At 33.9% G+C, this 18,327-nt stretch overlaps 1 protein-coding gene across 2 annotated transcripts in view; it reads right to left on the reverse strand.

Moving 5' to 3' along the window:
* Positions 1-18,327, reverse strand: part of LOC114334084 (alpha-tocopherol transfer protein-like) — a 131,874-nt gene that overhangs the window by 40,823 nt on the left and 72,724 nt on the right. The window lies entirely within an intron of this gene.

Here is an 18,327-nt window from a genome sequence, read left to right on the forward strand (position 1 = left end):
AATCTGGACAGGAGGCTCGTCAACATCACTGTCGGATTCTGAGTTCACGTTTTCATCACCACCATGTTCCAAAACCGCGGCAACAATGTCGTCATCATTCAGCACTTCACTGGTTTCGCAGTTTTTGTCGCATTGTTCAATCCACTCTTCAACTTCACCAGCAGGGATTGAATTATTCAGGATTTGAAGATTTTTAACGATTTCCTGTATGTCGTTTTGCTCATCTTCGATCTGGTCAATTTCGTTCATAACTTCTGGCCAAAGCTTACGCCAAAATTTTCTTAGCGTGTCAGGATTCAGTTCTGCCCATGACTCAGCCATTGTATAGATAGCATCTTTAATGTTGAAGGATTTCATGGCTTGAAAAATGTCATATCCTTCTTCGGATTTTTCTAAGATAGAACTTATGTATTTTCGGCGATAACGCCTCTTAAAACATTCTATCACTCCCTGGTCCATTGGCTGGATAAGTGATGTGACATTTGGTGGGAGGAAGATAGCTTTTATATCTCCTTTTACTAAATCCTCCTCAGAGGGATGCGATGGTGCATTGTCCAATAGCAGTAGAGCTCGAACGGGAAGATTTTTCTTTTTCAAATCCTTCTCAACACATGGCACAAACTCGTCAAAAAACCACGATTTGAAAAGATTGCAGTCAATCCAAGCAGATTTTTGATTGCGGTAATAAACCGGCAATGATGATAAATTGATGTTTCTGAAAGCCCTGGGCTTCTTAGATTTGCCTATAACAAACAGGGAAAGCTTGTGTGTACCATCGGCATTGCTACAAGGAGCAACAGTTAACCTATCTTTTAAGAGTTTCGTTCCCGCTACGGTTTCATTTGGCGCACTTAAGGTTTTACTGGGAAGCATTTTGTAATTTAGGCCTGTCTCGTCTATGTTATAGACTTGGCAAGGTAACAGTTCATTTTCTTTTACGATTTCTTGAAACTTCACCGAAAACTCGTTAGCCGCCTCAGCATCAGCAGATAATTTTTCACCACAAATTGAGATAAACCGGATACCATGACGGGTTTTCCAGCGATCAATCCAGCCTTCACTAGCTTTAAACTCACTTCCGACTTCTAGTTTTTTGTGCAAAATTATTGCCTTTTCTTTTATGATTGGGCCAGATATCGGAGTTCCCTTCCTTCTTTCTTGGCTGAACCACATCCATAAGCACTATCAAGCAGTTCAAGTTTAGGCTTTTTCAATGTTTTTTGATTCTTAAGAGCGTTTTCTCCATCTATCGTCATTGTATGTGATTCAATGTCTTTCCGATTTTTTCTCCAATCCTTAATTGTTGTCACGCCTACGTTCAGTTCCTTGGCAATTTTTTGTAGTGATTCACCTTTATCCAGCCTTTGAAGCACTGCAAGTTTTTCACTTAACGAAAGAGTAATGTGTTTACGTTTCGCGGACATTTTGAAAACATATGTACACACCACAAGGTTCGAAATAACACTGAAAGAATTGCGAGCAGGCACTGAAGGAATTTGCCGCGGTATGCGGGCAGGTCGGATTACCCGGAGCGTCGGACCATCCGAGGGCGGATTAGAGGGGTTCTACTGTATTCCCATTATGCCCATTTCATCTTTGCAAGTATCTACTGCAGATGGTACAGTTCAGTCCATTACGGGCAAACTCCAAATTAAAATCACAGTGGCAGATTTATGTAGGGAAATTACATTTTATGTTATTCCTTCCGTGCAGAATTCTATAATTTTAGGTATGGACTTTTTCAATGCTTTCAATAGTACCTTAAGTTGTTCTGATTTTTCTTTTTCCATATCTGAATTTAATTTATCTACCCTTAGTGCTATTCACGATTTTGCTAGTTTATCAAGCTCTGAACAAAGGCAATTAGAGAGTATGATCTCTAAATTTACTACTCTTTCTTCAAAAGACAAACTAGGTCGTACGTCGTTAATCTCTCACACTATCGAAGTGGGAAATCCCACTCCTTTCAGATTATATCAGTACCCCATACCTCAAGCCTGGCAGGCAGACTTAGAAAAGGAAGTAGATTCGATGCTTGCTTTAAATATCATAGAACCTTCAACATCGTCCTACTGTTCTCCGCTCTGGTTAACGAAGAAGAAGGATGGATCCTTCAGGATCTGCTTTGACGGTCGAAAACTAAACAGTATCACAACTAACAGGGATGCTTATCCTATCCCCAGAATAGATGTGATTTTGAGCAAACTTCAGAATGCCAAATACATCTCTTCTATTGATTTGTCTAAGGCCTTCCTACAGATCCCACTGAGTGAAGAGAGCAAGAAGTATACTGCTTTTGCTGTCAGTGGTAAAGGATTATTCCAGTTTGTCACCATGCCTTTCGGTCTTGTTTCTGCTCCTCAGACAATGTGTCGTCTGATGGATTTAGTCATTGGTCCACCGTTAGAGCCCTATGTTTTCTATTATTTAGACGATATTTTGGTTGTCACTCCTGATTTTTCCCTTCATATGGAAATTTTAGATAAGTTATTTTTACGTCTTAAGGAAGCTAATCTAACGGTCAATCTGGATAAATGTCAGTTTTGTCGCCCTAGTCTTAAGTTCTTGGGTTATGTTGTGGATAACCAGGGGCTGAGGACTGATCCTGAGAAAATAGTTGCTATCAAAAATTTTCCTATACCAAAGACCACCACCCAAGTCCGTAGGATATTGGGAATGTGTGGCTATTATCGGCGATTTGTACCGTCCTACTCCACTTTGTTGTCACCTCTTACTGATCTTTTGAAGAACAGGAAAAAGGGACAGACCATTACTTGGACTCCTGAGGCTGACGAAGCTTTTAGGCGCGTTAAAGATGCTTTAACGAGCGCTCCGGTTATGATGTCACCTAATTTTGATGAGCATTTTTATCTAATGACAGATTGCTCTAATACAGCTTCTGGAGGCGTATTATTTCAGTTGAAAGATGGCTCCGAACACCCCATAGCGTACACTAGTAAGAAGTTGAACAAGGCCCAGAAAAACTATTCAACTACGGAGAAAGAACTCTTAGCTATCATCCATGGGTTAGAAGCTTTTCGTTATTATCTGGAAGGTCGTAATTTCACTATAATTACTGATCATAGTTCCTTAGTATGGCTTCATAGTATGAAAAACCCTTCACAGAGGCTTTCTCGATGGATATGCAAACTGGCTGCCTATTCATATAAGATTGTCCATAGAAAGGCAAACGGGGTAGTGGTCGCAGATGCTCTTTCACGTGTCCATGATATTAATGTCCTAGATCTGTCCTCTTTAAGTCCTGATATGTGGTATCAGAATATGATTGATAGGGTCACTCAAGACCCACAAAAATATCCTGATTTTAAGGTAGAGAATAATATTCTGTACAAACACATCTTAAGTCCGATAGAGTCCTTATCCAATATGTCGGAGTGGAAAATAGTTGTACCTACGCCAAATAGGGAAAATATTCTGCATATGTTTCATGATGAAGTTACGGCGGGTCATTTTGGTTTTTATAAGACTTATCACCGTATTGCCGAATTATATTATTGGCCTGGTATGCGGAAGTCTATAAAAAGGTACATTTCTAAATGCATGGTTTGTGCTACTTGTAAACCAAGTAACCTACCACAGGCTGGACTTATGGGTTCCTTCAGGAACATAAATTTTCCTTGGCAGATGATCTCAATGGATCTCATTGGACCTTATCCTCGGAGTTACAAGGGTAATACCTATTGCCTGGTAGTTGTGGATTATTTCACTAAATTTCCTTTAGTTTGTCCCCTTCGCCAGGCCACAACTCCAGCAATTTTAAAATATTTGGAGGAACAAGTCTTTTTGGTGTATGGTGTTCCTCAAATTGTGTCATGTGACAACGGTCCTCAGTTTGTATCGAAGGCCTTTAAAGATCTTCTAGCTAAATATAAGGTTCAAAAGACCTTTTATAATGCTGCCTACCATCCACAAGCAAATCATACTGAGAGAGTAAATCGCAGTATTGTCACAGCTCTAAGGTCCTATACTTACCCTGATCACAGAGCTTGGGATCAATATATTCATTCCATAGCTCAAGCCATAAGGACTTCTGTCCATGAAGTTACCCAGTGCTCTCCAGCATATTTGAATTTTGGTAGGAATGTGGCTTTATCAGGTGATTATTTTGGTGTAATTTCAGACAATTCCGAAAATCTTCCTCAAATATCTGAGAAACTTCATCGCTTAGATGATCTCCAGACGTTACCTCATATTTTCGCAGACATTAGGAAGAAGTTAAAAACTTCTTACCTAAGGAACCAGCAGCACTATAATTTGAGGAAACGAGATCTGCGATTCTTTGTTGGTGATCGAGTCTTAAAGCGCAATTTTGTCAAATCCAATAAGGGTGATGCCATTTCTGCAAAGTTTTGCCAGAAATATGTCCCATGTACTGTCTCAAGGGTAATATCTCCTTTGATTTATGAATTAAAGGACAATTCGACTAATAAGCGAATTGGTCAATTTCATGTAAAGGATTTACTGCCTGACAACACCATGGACGAAGTGGATTCTTCAACTTCATCGGAAGAAGATTAGCTTAACAGGGTTGTTTAAGCTAATATCTTCCTGTGTTTGCCTTTAATTAGTTTTATTATGGTATAGTATTTTAGTTTAAATTGTTAATCACCAGATAATGCCTGACCATAGCAATTTTTATCCTTCGGCATGGCTTGATGATTTCTCACGTATTAGTTATTAGGTACCGAATTCTTGTGTAATACCGCTTGTATGAGTTTATTATTATTTTTTTTTGTATTATAGATTGCATTTGAGTCATTATCGACAAATATTCTCAAATACTAATCCAGCCAGTAGTATTACCAAGTTAATAACCTCCACTTGTACTCTTAGTTTTGTACTCAACCTCTCAGAATAAAAGGGCTGTTGATTATTATATATTAAGATATTTGGATGTGTGGGCTCATACAAGTATTCTTGCTTAATATAGATGGAACTATGTTACACTACCATATCTTAGATTATGTGTTATATCTTGGATATTTGATTACATACCTATTATTTTTTTTTATTGTTTTTATATCATGTCATTGGATTTGCCATATTGGAAAGAAGTTGTGGTTGTTAATTTGTTATTGGGTTACTTTATTGATATTTGTCACAGGTACCTTAAATACTTTATATTAATTCGGATTCTTACTTCCTCCACAGGATGATTCTGGAATGAATTTGGAATTTTGATTTATAAATGAATTCTTGAGTCCTTCATATTTCTTCTTATGAACTAGTCTGTTAATGCTCAAAGTTGGTGAATACGTGGGTTCGAAGTTCAGCAACTGATCACTGCTATCCGATTTCGTAATCCATGTCTTTCTTGTCAGAGTAGGCAGATGTTTATCCATGATAATATTTCTGGTTGGGAAATGGTGTACAACACTTCCTAACCATTCTTGTGCAATTGTTCCAAATATTCCAGGCACATTTTCACACGATAATAGGGAAGTCTAGTTTGCTTATTTTATGTCTCTTAGTTCATAGTATATTGATGCTTGACTTTCCATAGACGTAGAGTCGTAATGTTAGTGATTAACCCACTGGGACAAATTATTGATTTTCTTTTTAGTAGATTCCCTCTTCTTTCCTTAGGCATTAATTGTTGCTTAGATTCAGGAATATCTCCTGGATAATCCTATGTATGTTCACATGAATATACAGTCTTATGAAAGATTGGGAGCTCGTTCCCGTCATATTTTGTATTTACCATGGAGTCATAGAACTTATAAGTTCATCCTTTATTTTTACTATTTAGTTTCGATAGGCTCATATTACCGGATGAGGGTAGATCTAGAGCTAATTTAGTTAGTTATTTAGTATTAGTGAGAATTGGTCCATAAATCTTCCTGATCGTTCTTCTTTGGATATGCTCCTATAAATCTGGTGTCCATTGCTAGTCCGATTTTGGATTAAGTGTCCGATTCTTCACTTATTTTGTTTATTTGGTTGTATAGGTTCGTATTACCGGATGTGGGTGTACGTAGACCTAATTTATTTATATGATTTAGTATGGATGTGAATTGGTCCATAAATCTTCCTGGTCGTTCTTCATTGGATATGCTTTTGTGAATCTGTTGTCCATTGATAGTCTGACTTTGGATTGAGTGTCTGATTCCACATTTATTTTGGTTAATGTGTTTGCATTCCTTTGGTATGTTCACTATTTATATTAGTTGGTATTGGTGAAAATTATTCTATAAATATTCCTAGTTGTTCTTCTCTGGATATACTATTACGAATCTGGTGTCCATTGCTAGTTCAATTTAGGATTGAGTGTTTGATTCTTCACTTATTATAGTTATTGATTTCATTGGTGACTTTAGTATATGTACTTGCGTTATGGTATGAATTGGCTCTCACCTTTGCCTGGTTGTTCGTCCTTGGATATACTCCTTATAAATCTGATGTCCATGGATAGTTCAACTTTGGATTTACTGCCAATTCGACACTTATTTGTCATTATAAATTATGTCTCATCTTTAGCACTTTTACTAGGACTTCGGGTCATATTTTGCAATTTCCGGTATTTGCTGCAGTGACCATCCTACTTTCCCTTGATTATTAGTGGTGATTATTTGTAATCTTGCGAATCAACGGGGAATGATACACTAAGCACTACTACTCTAGTTTAATATTTTGAAAAAAAAAAAAAAAAAAAAAATTTTTAAATAAAATTTTTTTTCTGGTGGTTGAAAGGGAATGTGACGTTCCGCCCCTTATAGAATCGATTATTGATGGGAAGATATTATTTAACTATCCAAAATATTATTTAATTATTTTCAGAATTATTTTCTTTCAATGTTTATTCAAATAGAACTTAAACCCATCTCAGAATTTTTAAATGCTTGATGACGTCACATTTAAAACGTGGCAACATTGGTTTCCCCACTTTGACAGCCAATGCTTAGTAGAGGGGTACGAAGGATTCAGCTGTGAACGTGAGCCTTGGATTGCGATTGTTTCTCGAGTGTTCGGTCTGAATCGTAGTGTGCGGGGTCATTAGACTCAATTATTCACCTCTAATTCTCAGTTCCAAATTGATTAAATATTACAATAAAAGTATAGTGAAGTTATCCAGCAGCAGTGGATTTGAAGAATTTTAGAGCATACTATATCCAATGAGTTCTACCCCGGTAAATACACATTTTATTAAGTATTTTATTCAGCCATTTTGGAAGTCCTTGACATTTGCTAACTAAGTTTCACATAGTCTATTTTCATGGTTTTTATGGTTTATTTTCATGGATCAAACTCATCTAGAGATAATTCAATATTCGTTGTTAATTTGTGCTTCCAGTTGGAAAATAGAGCTAATTTAAACTCCATTTTTTATATTCCTTTCAAGTCTACAGAACTCCTATCTTTTGAACGATGAACAAATAAGTATCCATCGCTTAGTCTTACTATATTTCATCCTTGTATAATATATCTATATACCGGTGTATATATTATAATAAAATATTCTTTCACAGTAATTATATTTTGTATTTCAATTGGAAATTACTTGTGTTATTTGACCAAGGTCATCTGATAGCAACCTGATAAAAGGTCAAGCTGTCTAGTCATTCAAGTTTTTGGACTTAATGACCTATTTCTTCTTATTCCCATAGGAATAAAAACACCTCCTCGTATCTCTTGCTTCTTTTTTTTGACATTGGTAGATTGGTAGTAACACCACACTGTGTTTTTTTTAGCACCTACCATGAAATCTTAAAGCCACCCTACAACAACACCAAGGCCAGACCACACAGAGAGAAACAATCAATAGGCGACCAGCCTGGATTATTTCCACATTTTCTTTTTTTTGAGTACCTCCAGCTGCTTTCCAACAGTTTTGAGTACCTTCAGCTGCTTTCTACCAGTCTTCCTCTCCTGTACCTCCAGCAGGACAGCTGCTAGCGAGAGTTAGCACCCTTGGGTGCTCATTACATCAACTTCAAGATTAGGAAAGAGTGGTTTGTTTGGGAACATTTACTGTGCTCTTATTAAAGACAGACTGGTTTTGTGATATTTAGTACATTTTTTTTATAGTTCAATTGCACACACATTTTTCCTGCTTTATATTTTTTATAGGTTTTTTTTTCTTTACAACATAATATTTAATTGATAGCGTTCCCCAACACTCTGCAATCTATAAAGGTATAAATTTCTGAGCTCAGATATTTTCCCTGATAATAGTAGTCGGTACTCTTATCTTGATTATTTTTAGGCTGTGTTCCACTTTTGTATAATTATTTAAACTCATTCCATTATTTTAGTATATGTTTAATTAAATTTTTAAAAATTAACTTCACATATTAGTCAAAATTGTAATTATTAACTTTATTTAACTTGAACTTATTAACTTTACTTAACTTTAACTTATTAACTTTATTTAACTTTAACTTTAATTTATTAAATTCATATGAACTTCTGGATTCTAATCCCTCAGATTAGTTTTTGGTTTCACTTGTTATTATTACTATTATAAACCACGAGTTAGGAAAAGGATCTGTGTATCCACTCGTAGGTTTATTTATTCAATAAGGCTTGTGCCTGTCCCACTCACAGTGAGGTATTTATATGTTATATATAGTATCAGGTAGTATTTAATTAAGGTGTACGTATTATAAACGTACAATTATTATTTGGTGAGGGTTCTACTAACCTAGTTGTAAGTTGTACTTCCTGTATTAGAGGTACCCGTAGTCAGTTTTTCTAACCTTATAAAGAGTATTCTTAGATCATAGTTGTATGATGATTTTGTAATTGACTTTCACTAGTATCACTTTTTCCTGTCATGTTAGAGTTACACACTAGTTACTTGTCCTAACTCAGAGATTGTTAAAAAGATCTAGTAGTTACATTCAATAAATATACATTTATTGTGATTTTTTTTTCTTATTACTCCTTTATTTTTAGTAGTATATTTTATAATTTAATAATCTTTAATAACTTTTCACATACTTGTACTACAAATTTAACATACTCTATAGCAGCGTAGAATACCTGGAAGAGCGTTAACCTAGTTATCCTTCTTCTGGCGCCCAAAAATTCATTCTATTTTCAGTATATTATTATATTTACTCTATCTATTTTCTGAACATTATCTTCATATCTTCTTTTCGAGCCATCATTGTCACTTCCTTTAATCTATTGTCTGGCCAAAAATAGCCGTGCAAATTGGCCGAATCCTTCCTTGAGTGTCAAGTGGCCCTTCTCATACATATTTAGCTAGCCATTCAAGTTATATCTATCTATTAATGATTTCTCATCTCTAGTCCTGTATCAATTCGATATTCTTTGTCTTGGCATCCTTCCATACAAATACTACTACAAAGTTGTATTTTAGTTACTCCAGCTTCTTCAACGGAGAAGCCACACATTTTTGTCCTTTGGCTACATTAAGTAGATCTTCTTCTTTTTACTACTTCTGTTGGAGTTTACCACTCCCTTTTCATTCACTCCAACAGAAAATCATCAGCGAGTTGTTACACAGTGAACGAAAAGTACTGGATGATGATGATGATGATACGTACTATCGAAATATATCGGTATCCGATTTTGTTGCTAACCGTAGAACTTGCAAATGCATTAGTTTATCCCACCCGACCTTACTCCGCGCTATATGTGTCTCTGTTGTATGTTAAATAAATAAGTTACTCGTACATATTATTTTGTACTAAAATAATTTAGGGAACACGTACCATCGAATTATACCGCTAACTGATTTTATTGCTCATTGTTTTAGTGAACATACAAGTGTTTGGTTGTGCGTCTAATGAGAAGCTGGCCCCGCCCCACTTTCAACGCGATTTCCTGGTCAACGGTTTGAGCAACAAAATCCGGATTAGAGCAACTAATTAGCACATAAATAGCACTAAATTTATCACCAAAAAAAATCAAGAAGTTTGAGCTTTTTTCGGTGTGGGTGGGTGCAGCTTGCCATTAACCTGCACCCCCCCACTTTCAACGCGATTTCTTGGTCAACGGTTTGAGCTACAAAATTCGGAATAGAGCAACTAATTAGCACATAAATAGCACTAAATTATTCACCAAAAAAATCAAGAAGTTTGAGCTTTTTCGGTGTGGGTGGGTGCAGCTTGCCATTAAGCTGGACCCCCCACTTTGAACGAGATTTCCTGGTCAACGGTTTGAGCAACAAAATTCGGAATAGAGCAAATAACTAGCACATAAATAGCACTAAATTTATCACCAAAAAATCAAGAAGTTTAAGCTTTTTTTGGTGTGGGTGGGTGCAGCTTGCCATTAACCTGCACCCCCCCACTTTCAACGCGATTTCTTGGTCAACGGTTTGAGCAACAAAATTCGGAATAGAGCAACTAATTAGCACATAAATGGCACTAAATTATTCACCAAAAAAATCAAGAAGTTTGAGCTTTTTTCGGTGTGGGTGGGTGCAGCTTGCCATTAACCTGCACCCCCCCACTTTCAACGCGATTCCTTGGTCAACGGTTTGAGCAACAAAATTCGGATTAGAGCAACTAATTAGCACATAAATAGCACTAAATTTTTTGCCTAGTCCGAACTTTATTCGCTATGGTGGGGGGTGCAGCTTAATATGGGTTCAGAACACTCTGTACATAGGTAAAGGGAAGCCTTATGAAACTATACCTTATTTTTTTCGGACAATTAAAAAATGCAATAAAATACAGGGTGTTCCATAAGAAAAAATATAACTTTGATACGCCGCTATTTATTGGGATACCCTGTATATTTCAAAATAATTTTAAAATGTAGCTTTTATCAAGTTACAAACTATTCAATTTAAATTTTTTTGAAATCTTTTACCATTTCGCTGTAATCTTCCGTCCCGTTAATGGTGACTCACCCTGTATATTACGAAACCCAGTAGACGTAAACACTAAAGATAAACAACCTGAAGAACAAGCAAGGTTCAGAGCTGGAATATCCACCATAGGTAATTTAAATTTGAAAGTAAATCTAGTTATTATTAACACATTACGCTCCAGCATGAATTTTTGAAGTTATACTTCTTTAGGCTCGATTGGGAAAAATGCATTAAGAGTGAATTTTTATAAAAACGACGCGACAGTCTGAAATTCGTGCACACCGACAAGATAAAAATAACAAACTAAGTTCTCAATCTGGCAGTACAGAAACTGACAATAAAGATCGTTCTCGTTACCACCAGACTGACAACAGATGGAAATCTCTCTGGTTACTACCTCCGAGGCTTTCAAAAATTATAAGCCATACGGGTGCCGAGACGAACACTAAGATGAGGGAATTTTAAATAATTCACATCCCATCTGCTCAGCGTGGTAAAGTTACAACGAGAAGGTTTCCTAAGTACTCCACAAAAGAGTAAATAAATTAAAAATGTATAAACATTTTCAATTTCTTTGCAACCCGAAAATGCAAGAGCACTATATTCTAGTTCAATCGGAGAGTGCATAAAAGTCTGTACCGCTTTAGGGTCTTTTTTGCCCCATCATCAATAGTCCCATATCCTCTTCTCTCCAATCCAACCAGATACCTCGACGCGTGCCGTCCCAGATTGCAACGAACGAAATGTCACGGATATCGTAGCGACATCTGCTAAGAAACAAACTAAGTTCTCAATCTAGTATTAGTTCGTGATGCAACGAAATTGAAAATGTTTATACATTTTTAATTTATTTACTCTTTTGCGGGGTACATATGAAACCTTTTCGTTGGAACTTTACGACTCTGATCAGATGGGACGTGAATTATTTAAAATTCCTTTATCTTAATGTTCGTCTCAGCACCCGTATGGCTTATAATTTTTGAAAGCCTCGGAGGTAGTAACCAGAGAGATTTCCATCTGTTGTCCGTTTGGTGGTATGGAGAACGATATTTTTTGTCGGTTTTTGTACTACTAGATTGAGAACTTAGTTTGTTTCTAAGCAGATGTCGCTACAATATTCGTGACATTTCGTTCGTTGCAATCTGGGACGACACGCGTCGAGGTATCTGGTTGGATCGGAGAGAAGAGGATATGGGACTACTGATGATGGGGCAAAAAAGCTCCGAAACCAGTATAGACTCGTCCTGTACTCTCCGATTGAACTAGAATATAGTGATGCTCCATTTTCGGGTTGCAACGAAATTGAAAATGTTTATACATTTATAAAAATAACAGTCTGAAGTTATTGCTAAATTTTTTAAGTTACATATCAGTTCAAATAAACAATATGAAAAAAAATATTCAGTGCGGCCGATATGTGACACAATTGCACATTTAATGATACAAGTATATATTTTGGACCACATATACTACACATATAAAGGTTCAAAGGGCCTAGCCGGGTAAGATGGTGAAAAGTGCCCCCAACCCAATCTAAATTCCATATAGGCCACTTTTTAGCACATATAGAGGAACTCACTTTCTGAAATTTTTAGCCCCCTAGGTGGTCACGTGACCCCCCTAGAGCCTAATTAGGCTTTTTATGTTTTTATTTTTTATCTCAGCCGCATTAAGAGTTAGCCAAAAACTTTATTTAAAAAAGTTGTAAGTTTCAAAAAGATCTATATGAAAATTTTTTTTTTAATTTTTTTGGCGAGAAATTCGAATTTTTAGAACAATTTTAAACTTTTAAATAAATCTGAAAAAAAAACTAAGACACTCGTTTTTACGAAAATTAATTATAATGTGTATTTTTGCACAATCTTTCACCCTGAATTTTTTCAGATTTTTAAAATTGGTGAAACGTACCTTTAAAAATAAAAAAACCGCATTTTTTCGTTTTTTTTTTTTTTTTTTTGATACAATTTTATACATATTTTTCAAAAAATTTAACACCGTCACTAGAATAGGTAAAAAACTGAAAAATAATTGGGATTTGTTTCATAAAAATTTTTTGTAACGCCATCCATTTTCAAGATACAGGGCGTTGAAGAAAACAAAATTTTACATATTTTTTACGATTTTTCCGAAACTACTGGCAACATTGTAATAAAACTTGGCGGGTTTTAAGAGGTAGTTATTGTGCATGTTTTGACATACAACTAAGGATTTAATATTCATCATTGGCGCGCATAGGGGTAATGGTCTGAACTTTTCAAAGAAAAAAAGATAGTACGCCACTGACATATTTCAAATTAACAATCATTTTTGAATTCCTCGTTCAATTTGCAATAAAAAATCTATCTTCTCATTTTTTCATAAGATGCGCTGTTTTGCTGCAAAAAATAAAATATCCTAACGCTTCCAAAGTATTCAAATTAATTTTGATAATGGATGTATGAATTTATTATGTATGTAGATGTAGAAACTACTAGAAGTTCGAATACTTTGTAAGGGTTAAGATCTTTTATTTTTTGAATAAAAATGGCGCGTCGTATGAAAAAATAAGAAGATACATTTTTTGTCACAAATTGAACGATAAATTAAAAAACGATTGTTAATTTGAAATATGTCAGTGGCGTACTATCTTTATTCTTTAAAAAGTTCAGACCATTACCCCTATGCGAGCCAATGATGAATATCAAATCATTAATTGTATGTCAAAATATGCACAATAACCAGCTCTTAAATCCCGCCAAGTTTTATTACAATGTTGCCAGTAGTTTCAGCAAAATCGTAAAAAATGTGTAAAATTTTGTTTTCTTCAACGCCCTGTATTTTGAAAATGGATGGCTTTACAAAAAATTTTTATTAAGCAAACCCCAATTATTTTTCAGTTTTTTACCTATTCTAGTGACAGTGTTACCTTTTTTGAAAAATATGTATAAAATTGTTTCAAAATACGAAAAAAAAAACTGAAAAAATGCGGTTTTTTATTTTTAAAGGTACGTTTCACCAATTTTAAAAGTCTGAAAAAATTCAGGGTGAAAGATTGTGCAAAAATACACATTATAATTAATTTTCGTAAAAACGAGTGTCTTAGTTTTTTTTTCAGAGTCATTTAAAAGTTTAAAATTGTTCTAAAAATTCTAATTTCCCGCCAAAAAATTTAAAAAAATTTTTTCTTATAGATCTTTTTGGAACTTACAACTTTTTTTAATAAAGTTTTTCGCTAGCTCTTGATGCGTCTGAGATAAAAAATAAAAACATAAAAAGCCTAATTAGGCTCTAGGGGGGTCACGTGACCACCTAGGGGGCTAAAAATTTCAGAAAGTGAGTTCCTCTATATGTGCTAAAAATTGGCCTATATGGAATTTAAATCGAGCTGGGGGCACTTTTCACCATCTTACCCGGCTAGGCCCTTTAGATATGAGGCCATCTCAGATTTTGCCTTTTACACAAATGGCGGGCATTCAAAATGGCGACTATACATATGTGTTTAATAGTACCATAACTCTTGAACGAAAAGTCCGATTTCAACCAAATTTGGTATATAGGTTCTTTTTTTGATTTACAAGATGGATGTGGTAAACCAGAAGAATCGGTTTACCAAAAGTTGTGTTTTTACTGGTTGTTTATGTAAAAATATGTTTTTTTTTCAATTTTTTCCCGCTGTATATATTAATTTTTCAAATAGGTAATACCGCAATTGAAAAGAGCGTAAAAATATTTTGTAGAAAATATTTTAAACTTTTTAGTTATGTTAATTACCATTTAATAAATGCATAACGTATCTTCACATGTACCTATGTGTGGCAGATTCGTGCAAATATTATAAGAATTATTGTGAATTTAATGGTAGAATCATATAATTTGGACCACATATACTACACACATCAAGGTTCAAATTTAGATATAAGGCCATCTCAGATTTTACCTTTTACAAAAATGGCGGTCATTCAAATTGGCGACTATACATATGTGACTAATAGCACGATAACTTTTGAACGAAAAGTCTCGTTTCAACCAAATTTGGTATATAGGTTCTTCTTTTGATGTGTAAGACTAAGGTCTTGAACCGAAAGAATTGATCTACCAGAAGTTTGGCTTTTCCTAAATTTTACGTAAAACATGTTGTTCTTTTACCAATTATTTCACCCTGTATATATTAATTTTTCAAAAAGGTAATACCGGCGTTGAAAAGAGTGTAAAAATATTTTTTAGAAAATATTTTGAACTCTTTAGTTATTTTAATTACCAATTAAGAAATGCATAACGTATCTTCACATGTACCTATGCACCTATGTGCGGCAGATTCGTGCAAATAATATAAGAATTATTGTGGAATTATTGTGGAATCGCTAAAAGCATATAATTTGGACCACATACATTACACATACAAATATTTAAATTTAGATATGAGGCTATCTCAGATTTTGTCTTATAAAAATGGCAGGCATTCAAAATGAATCTGCCACACATAGCTACATGTGAAGATACGTTATGTATTTATTAAAAGGTAATTAATATAACTCAAAAGTTCAAAATCTTTCTTAAAAAATATTTTACACTCTTTTCAATGGCGGTATTACCTGTTTGAATAATTAATATATACAGGGTGGAAGAATTGAAAAAAAAACAACATATTTTTACATAAAAAATAGTAAAAACACAACTTCTGGTAAAACGATTCTTCCGGTTCAAAACCTAGATCTTACTCATTAAAAAAAGCACCTTGGTGCCAAATTTGGCTGAAATCGGACTTTTCGTTCAAAAGTTATCGTGCTAATAGTCACATATCTACAGCCGCCATTTTGAATGCTCGCCATTTTTGTAAAAGGCAAAAACTGAGATAGCCTCATATCTAAATTTAAACTTTTGTATGTGTAGTATGTGTGGTCCAAATTATATGCTTCTCCCATTAAATGCACAATAATTCTTATAATATTTGCACGAATCTACCACACATAGGTACATGTGAAGATACGTTATGCATTTTTTGTTAAATGGTAATTTAGATAACTAAAAAGTTTAAATATTTCCTAAAACATATTCTTACGCTGTTTTCAATGGTGGTATTACCATTTTGAAAAATTAATATACCTACACAGGGTGAAAAATTGAAAATAAATTATTTACATAATATAAAATAGTTTTACATAAGAAACCAGATAAAACATAACTTCTGGTACACCGATTCTTCCAGTTCGCGATATCGATCTTGTAAATCACAAAAGGAACCTATGTAGCAAATTTGGTTAAGATCGGACTTTTCATTCAACAGATATCGTGCTATTAGTCACATATGTATAGTCACCCATTTTGAATTACCGCCATTTTTGTAAAAGGCAAAATCTGAGATGGCCTCATATCTAAATTTGTACCTTTATATGTGCAGTATATGTGGACCAAATTATATGCTTGTATCATTAAATGTGCAATTCCTATAATATTTGCACGAATCTGCCGCACTAATTGGTGTTTTCGTTAATTCGATTATTATATGTATATGTTATAGTCAAAGCCCGAATTTCAGGCACTCCTAGGTTTGACTAGGCAATCCTCAGGTCTGACTGACGGTCTTAGTATATATACAGCGTGTCTACTTGAGTTGGAAACATATGGGAAACTTTTTTATTATTAATTTTACGAAAAAAAGTTATTCTTTATAAAAAGTCCTGCAGGCCCCAAAACCTAAGATTCAATTATCAGATATCAAATTTTCTCAATATTATACGAGGTATGTCAAAAAATATGAATTTCGGCTAAGGGTAAAGTACCTTTATTTCTCTCAATATCGAAAATTCTTATTATGAAAAGTTGTTTGGAAATAAAAACCAAGCTCAAATATGTAATTACATGCTTCTAATTGGAAAAAAAATATTTTCCAAATTTTTCTCAAATTTATTGATATTAACTTCGTTTTTATTCATTACACATACGATAACTCTTTTATTATTACTTTTACGAAAAAAAGGTATTCTTTATAAAAATCTCTGTATGTCCTAAGACCGAAGATTCAACCAACAGATATGACATTTTATTAATTTTATACGAGTTATGTCAAAAAATATGAATTTCACTCAAGAGTAAAGTACCTTTATTTTTCACAATATTGAAAACGGTTATTAAAAAAGTTGTTTAGAATTAAAAACTATGTGTCAATATGCAATTACATCCTTCTAATTGAAATACTGTGAAATATAAAGGTGCTATAATATTGAGCGAATTTCATATTTTTTGACACACCTCGTATAAAATTAATAAAAGTTGATATATCATGGTTGTGTCTTAGATTTTAGACCATGCAAAGTTTTTTATGAAGAATAACTTTTTTTCGTAAAATGAATAATAAACGAGTTATGATATTTGTAATAATTAAAAACGATGTTGGGTATCCATAAATTTGAGAAAAATATTTTTTTTTCAATAAGAAGCATGAAATTGCATATTTCATCTTAGTTTTTAATTCCAAACAACTTTTTATCATAAGAATTTTCGATATTAAGAGAAATAAAGGTACTTTACCCTTAGCCGAAATTCATATTTTTTGACATACCTCGTATAATATTGAGAAAATTTGATATCTGATAATTGAATCTTAGGTTTTGGGGCATGCAGAACTTTTTATAAAGAATAACTTTTTTTCGTAAAATTAATAATAAAAAAGTTTCCCATATGTTTCCAACTCAAGTAGACACGCTGTATATATATATATATATATATATATATATATATATATATATATATATATATATATATATATATATATATATGTTACAGTTCAAGTTGATTATCCAGTTGGAGTTGACTCCAACTAGTTGGAGTCAACTCTAACGGCTGGTTTCAGTAAAAGTTGATTATAAATATAAAATGAAGATTTACATTCAACATTTACTAGTAAAAGTAGACTCCAACTAGGAAAAGTATACTCTTCCCAATGCCATTTAGTAAAAGTTGATTCTGATTCACACAAACAGCCGATTCTAGAAATTAAATGTTACTGAATATGTTCAAATTAGTCTAGGCTGTATCGTCGCCCCCGTTAGGTAAATTACTCCGATTCGAATTTTTTGCACAAACTTACTCAAAAAGAGGTCCTTATAACAAATCTACTGGGTGCCAGGCAGTACTTTGATCGATAAATTGTTTAAACAAATTTTTTTAGACAAATTCACAAAAATAATTTTTTCACTTCGAACATTTTTTTTAGATCATTTGGGTTATTCTGAGCAAAAAAAGGTATTTTGTGATTTTTCTCTAAAATTGATTATTGTCGAGTTATACGCGATTTAAAATTTGAAAATGCGAAAATAGCCATTTTCAAGGCTTAATAACTCGGTTAAAATCCATTATTATGAAAGTCAGAAAGTGACCAAATCAAAGTTTATAGCCCCCTCTACAAGATCCAGCAGAAATTTTTGTCACTATTTTATTACTAAGCTTTATCTTTAATTATTAACAATGAGTGCTAAGTGCGTATTAGGCGGCCGTCAATGGTGAGTGCTAAAGAGATGCACCATTCCAGCCGTCCAATGGTA

The sequence above is a fragment of the Diabrotica virgifera genome, chromosome 3, assembly GCF_917563875.1.
Source record: "Diabrotica virgifera virgifera chromosome 3, PGI_DIABVI_V3a".
Lineage (NCBI taxonomy): Eukaryota > Metazoa > Arthropoda > Insecta > Coleoptera > Chrysomelidae > Diabrotica > Diabrotica virgifera.